Source organism: Nerophis lumbriciformis, linkage group LG14 (genome assembly GCF_033978685.3).
Source record: "Nerophis lumbriciformis linkage group LG14, RoL_Nlum_v2.1, whole genome shotgun sequence".
Classification (NCBI taxonomy): domain Eukaryota; kingdom Metazoa; phylum Chordata; class Actinopteri; order Syngnathiformes; family Syngnathidae; genus Nerophis; species Nerophis lumbriciformis.
The window spans coordinates 19,923,824-19,930,492 of record NC_084561.2 but is presented as its reverse complement, the minus strand read 5'-3'; positions in this window follow the sequence as shown (position 1 = coordinate 19,930,492).

Genomic DNA, 6,669 nt, shown 5'->3' with positions numbered 1-6,669 from the left:
GGTCAGTAGCTTGCATGCTCCTCTTTCATTTAGGAAAACCAGGTTCGAGTCCTGGACAGACCTTAAGCAGGGACTGAACCAGGTGGATTACACAGTACAAGGACCTGGATGAATGACGATATTCACAGAAACAGGTTTTAGGATGTAAAAACAAGGCTAACTCCACAAAGAGATATGCCAATGGAGATTAAAACCTGGAACTCCTGGTTGTGAGGTAGCTATGCGAACCACGATTCTAATTAGTAGCTAATCCCCACTGACATGTTCATTAGGGTTGTGAGTTGCTGAGAGGATAGTTGGTACTTCTCCAGTTTGGGACTACTTGTTATTGCCGTAGCAGTAGTTTGCGTTTGTAAGACTGTCACCACAATCCGATTGAGTACTAAGTAACTTCCAGTGGGGTCGGTCTTGGTTCTTTATTGTCTTTTGACCATGAAATATTCAGGACAATGTTGTTCTTTTGGAAGGGATGATGTGACAGATGCCCAAAGTCAGCTGAGGGGAGAGAGAAGACTGCCTGTTGCGCAGGCTGTCCTTTTGTGGACAACGTTCAAGGTGGTGATGTGATCTTTATAGGGCAGTTGGGCCCTGAACCCTCCTGCTAACCTTGCACCGTCACTTCGAAGCCAGGCCAGTGAGAAGCAGCATAAACCGGAGTGAGCCAGAGCTGGCAGCTACATCATCGCCCCCGTCGCCTCCTCCTTCCTCTTACTTCTTCCTCCCATATGTGCGCACGTGCTTATGAGAGCCCTCTATTGTGTCTATTTTCTGTAATGTCTGAGCCACAACTTTCTCTCTGACAAGCGAGATGTTTGTCCAGATGTTCCTTGATGACGGAAAATGCCTTACTGCTGTCTGGTCACAAAACAATAAATCTTTTAACTGCCTTTTCTGATCAGAGATGCGTTGGTTCCGTCATATTTTGTCATTCGGTCAAGTTTTCAGGCGTCTGTTGTCATCTGTCTGACTGTACAATCGAAGCTGTGGCCTGTCTGCTCTGCAGTTCCAACCAACAAGCTCCAAAGCAGGGTACACATAAAAAGACAATCGGGCTGTTTTCTCCCCGTTTTTCCCCCTTCTGACCAAAGACGGCAAGACGCCCTATTATCTTATGTCTTTCAAGATTGTTCTGAGGTTTTTTTTAGGTGAATTTATCGCAATAAATTGACCACCAACTTGCCCGGGCGGTCAATATTGAACAATGTTCAATATTTACAACCAAAACTCTTAATGTCTGTAGGAAACGCCAACGGCTCTGTAGTACAGAAAGTAGCCAAACAAGAAGCTAAAAAGAGAGAGAGCGACTGACAGAGAGAGAGACTATCGATACACCCACTCTGGTATCGATACTATTGATATACCCACATGTGTATCAATATACCCACGCTGGTATTGATACTAGCTATAAATCTACGTTGGTATTGATGTACCCGTGTTTGTATCAATACTATCGATATACCCATGTTGGTACTGATACTATCAATATACCCACGTTGGTATCGATACTGTCGATCGATACGCCCAGGTCACGTTTGTTCACGCAAGAGTTTGGGCTTGGGAGACTTAAATCTGGCTCAGTCTTTACCTGTCTGCTGTGCTGTGTTGATATGATCTTAGCACATCACACATATACAGATAAAACTGATCAAAGCCTGATTATTTACATTTATGCTTGAGGTCTGTAACAGATTAAAAAAAAACGTACCTGGTCATAAACGACATAATTTATAATACAAAAACCCTTGCTTTGTTGTTAGCATTAGCAATTTGAGTTGTAACGGTTTGAAATAGACATTACTGCCATCTACAGGACTTAGACAGAACGGCACCAACCTAACACAGTACTGAAAACAGTATAACAGTAGCTTTCAGCGCGTCCATGCTGTGTAAGAAATGGTTATTTATGTGAATGAATTGTGCAGTTTGACATTTAACAAACACTTTTAAAACTGCACAGCTGTAGTGGAGCTAAAGCTGGGCAAGTAAATGCATTTTGTGAGACTTTGTGACTGATCTGTGTCTTCAAAGGCATTTTCACCTGCAGATAAACATGAGAGATAAGGAAGCTCCCACCAAGCACACATAATTAGATAACACAACGATACAAAAGATAACAAGAGCAGGAAACATTTTTTCACCATGTGCTGGGGAACAACAACAGTTGTGTTTTGAGCGTTGTGGGCAACACAAAGCCGCAGCTGATTTGTATCACCTATTGTGCAAAACCTCCATGCAAGCTTTGATGCATCGCAGCGTCAGATACGTTACTGAATGCCAAAACATAATCAATCCAGGTTATGGTTTAATATCCGTGATAGTTGTGTCAGTCCTGTGGGTGCAGCTGTAAATCTTTGCAGAAAACACTAACTAAGATGTCTATTATACTTAGCCTTTTATAATAAAGTCATGTTTTAACAATAAATACATTTTGATACTTTTAATAATATCAGTGTATGCAATGTAAAGAAAATAACAGTCTAATGTAATCATGTATCTAATGATAACAATAAACAACAGCAATAAACTTTAGTTTATATATACACAACTATGTATACACATATGCAGTGTTGGGTTAGTTACTGAAAAACAGTAACTAGTTACAGTTACTAGTTACTTTATTTCAAAAGTAACTCAGTTACTAACTCAGTTACTTACACCAAAAAGTAATGCGTTACTGTGAAAAGTAACTATTTAGTTACTTCTTCTACTTTTTTTTTTTTAAAGCTCCCATTAATGCCCTTTTAGCCTTCATTTTAGTACTGTTATTGCACTGGAGAATAATACAATCTGTTGATCAACTTGACATACATTAGCATCACTGAACTCTGCTAAGCAATGTGCTCTACATACAACACACAAAGACAAAGATATGTTTCAAAGGGCCAATTTATTTCAGGCCAGAACAAATTGACAAAACTATTTTAAATAGCTGCAACATAACATACATAAGTAACAAACAGCATAATAACACTAACACTAACACTAACACTAACCACGTTAAACCCAGATTCCGAACTAATAAAGGTCTTAACTCATTCTCTTTCTATGCCACTTCAATATGGAATGCACTCCCAACAGGTGTAAAAGAAAGGGCATCTCTATCCTCCTTCAAAACCGCACTAAAAGAACACCTCCAGGCAACTACAACCCTAAACTAACACCCTCCCTTCCACATAATACCTCTTCGGATTGTAAATAATCAAATGTAGACATTTTTTCTTATACTTTCTGATCTCTCTCTCTGTGTCCACTACTTGCTGTACATATCCTACCAAGTCAGTCCTACACTGTTTCAATGTCCATTTCTCTGATGATGCAATTGTTGATGACTGAAGTGTTGATACCAACCAAACCTACCCCCCCCCCCCCCCCCCTCCATATCCCACACCCCGGATTGTAAATAATGTAAATAATTCAATGTATATACCCTGATGATTATCTTGTGTGATGACTGTATTATGATGTTAGTATATATTTGATAGTATATATCTGTATCTGGACCCCGACTTAAACAAGTTAAAAAACTTATTTGGGTGTTACCATTTAGTGGTCAATTGTACGGAATATGTAATGTACTGTGCAATCTACTAATAAAAGTTTCAATCAATAAATCAATCAATCAACAACATAGCTGTAAAGCTGGCTTCACCTAAGGAAGGCACACGTGACATACACAGAGCCTAACCAGGCAGATTTGAATTGTTGTTTTGGGCAGTAGACGGGATCTTTGATCCAAGACACAACTTACATTTAACTAAAATGTTCTTTTCTTTGTGCTCGACAAAAGAAAAGAAGTGAGAATATCTCGTACTTGCCAACCCTCCCGAATTTCACTGCCTCTCCCTGGGACAACCATTCTCCAAATTTCTGCCGATTTCCAGCCGGACTTAAGGCACGCCCCCTCCCGGTCTGTGCGAATCTGAGTGGGGACAGCCTGTCGTCACGTCCGCTTGGCCAACCAAAAAGTAACCACAGAACACTATACCGTATAGGCGTATAGTGTTCTGTGGTTACTTTTTTGTTGGCCAACGGTTGTATTGCGCACCCCCTCCCCTTCCCTCCCCTCCCCTCCCCTTCCCACACTCAGACACACAGTCACACGCACACACAGAGAGCGCAGAGGAAGAATCAGAAGCACGTCTCTGCTTCGCTGGAATAAAACACACTCAGATCCTCAGTTTCTAGCCGATACTACATAAAAAATAACGTAAAATAACGCAGTAACGCATCATGTAGTAACGGTAACTGAGTTATTGAATATAAAAAAATAACGCGTTAGATTACTAGTTACCGCCGAAACTAACGGTGTTACAGTAACGTGTTACTTTGTAACGCGTTAGTCCCAACACTGCACATACGTGTATATATATATGTACAGTATGTAATCGAGGTTTCTGTGGTTTATCGGTTATACAGTGCTCAATACCAGGGTAGAGCGGAATATATGTTAGGTCAGGAAAAAACACAGAGGCTATTTCATCCCTACAAGCCTGTTTCACAGGTTTCCCCGCTCTTCAGGGGATTTCTTCCCTGAAAACAGGCTTGTAGGGATGAAATAGCCTCTGTAGAAGCGGTAGAAAAATGGATGGATGGATGGATGTATATATATATACACATGTACGTATGTATATATATATATATATATATATATATATATATATATATATATATATATACACATATGTATCCATCCATCCATTTTCTACAGCTTGTCCTGTTCGGGGTCGCGTGGGGTGCCGGAGCCTATCTCAGCTGCATTTGGGCGGAAGGCGGGGTACACCCTGGACAAGTCGCCAGCTCATCACAGGGCCTATTCATATGTATATATGTGTATGTATATATATATATATATATATATATATATATATATATATATATATATATATATATATATATATATACCGGTATGTATGTATATATTAGTGTTGTCCCGATACCAATATTTTGGTACCGGTACCAAAATTATTTCGATACTTTTCGGTACTTTTCTAAATAAAGGGGACCACAAAAAATTGCATGATTGGCTTTATTTTAGCAAAAAATCTTACGGTACATCAAACATATGTTTCTAGATCTGGCCCCCCATATCCTTTTATAAGGCCCGCAACAGCCTGAAAATTATATGCATCAATAAAGTACTTTTTTTTTTCTTATCAAATTACTTAATCATTTTAATTTTTGACAAAAATGCATGAACTGCATGCTGGTACATACTTTTTAAACTTTTATCAACAAATACTATAGAACACTAGTGTTGTCCCGATACCAATATTTTGGTACCGGTACTAAAATTAACTTTTCGGTACTTTTCGACACTTTTCTAAATCAAATCAAATCAAATCAACTTTATTTATAAATAAAGGGGACCACAACAAATGTCATTATTAGCTTTATTTTAACAAAAAAACCTTACGGTACATCAAACATATGTTTCTTATTGCAAGTTTGTCCTTAAATAAAATAGTGAACATACAAGACAATTTGTCTGTTATTAATAAGTAAGCAAACAAAGGCTCCTAATTTAGCTGCTGACGTATGCAGTAACTTATTGTGTCATTTATCATTCTATTATTTTGTTAAAATTTTCAAGTGGTAGGAAATGAATTATTAATCTACTTGTTCATTTACTGTTAATATCTGCTTACTTTCTCTTTTAACATGTTCTATCTACACTTCTGTTAAAATGTAATAATCACTTATTCTTCTGTTGTTTGATACGGACTGGTACTTTTCAGAGGCTGTACCAAAAATGATTTATTAGTAACGCAGTACTACAAACCCCGTTTCCATATGAGTTGGGAAATTGTGTTAGATGTAAATATAAACGGAATACAATGATTTGCAAATCCTTTTCAACCCATATTCAGTTGAATATGCTACAAGACAACATATTTGATGTTCAAACTGATAAACATTTTTTTTTTTTTTTTGCAAATAATCATTAACTTTAGAATTTGATGCCAGCAACACGTGATAAAGAAGTTGGGAAAGGTGGCAATAAATACTGATAAAGTTGAGGAATTCTCATCAAACACTTATTTGGAACATCCCACAGGTGAACAGGCAAATTGGGAACAGGTGGGTGCCATGATTGGGTATAAAAGTAGATTCCATGAAATGCTCAGTCATTCACAAACAAGGATGGGGCGAGGGTCACCACTTTGTCAACAAATGCGTGAGCAAATTGTTGAACAGTTTAAGAAAAACTTTTCTCAACCAATTTAGGGATTTTACCATCTACGGTCCGTAATATCATCAAAGGGTTCAGAGAATCTGGAGAAATCACTGCACGTAAGCAGCTAAGCCCGTGACCTTCGATCCCTCAGGCTGTACTGCATCAACAAGCGACTTCAGTGTGTAAAGGATATCACCACATGGGCTCAGGAACACTTCAGAAACCCACTGTCAGTAACTACAGTTGGTCGCTACATCTGTAAGTGCAAGTTAAAACTCTCCTATGCAAGGCGGAAACCGTTTATCAACAACACCCAGAAACGCTGTCGGCTTTGCTGGGCCTGAGCTCATCTAAGATGGACTGATACAAAGTGGAAAAGTGTTCTGTGGTCTGACGAGTCCACATTTCAAATTGTTTTTTGAAACTGTGGACGTCGTGTCCTCCGGACCAAAGAGGAAAAGAACCATCCGGATTGTTATAGGCGCAAAGTTGAA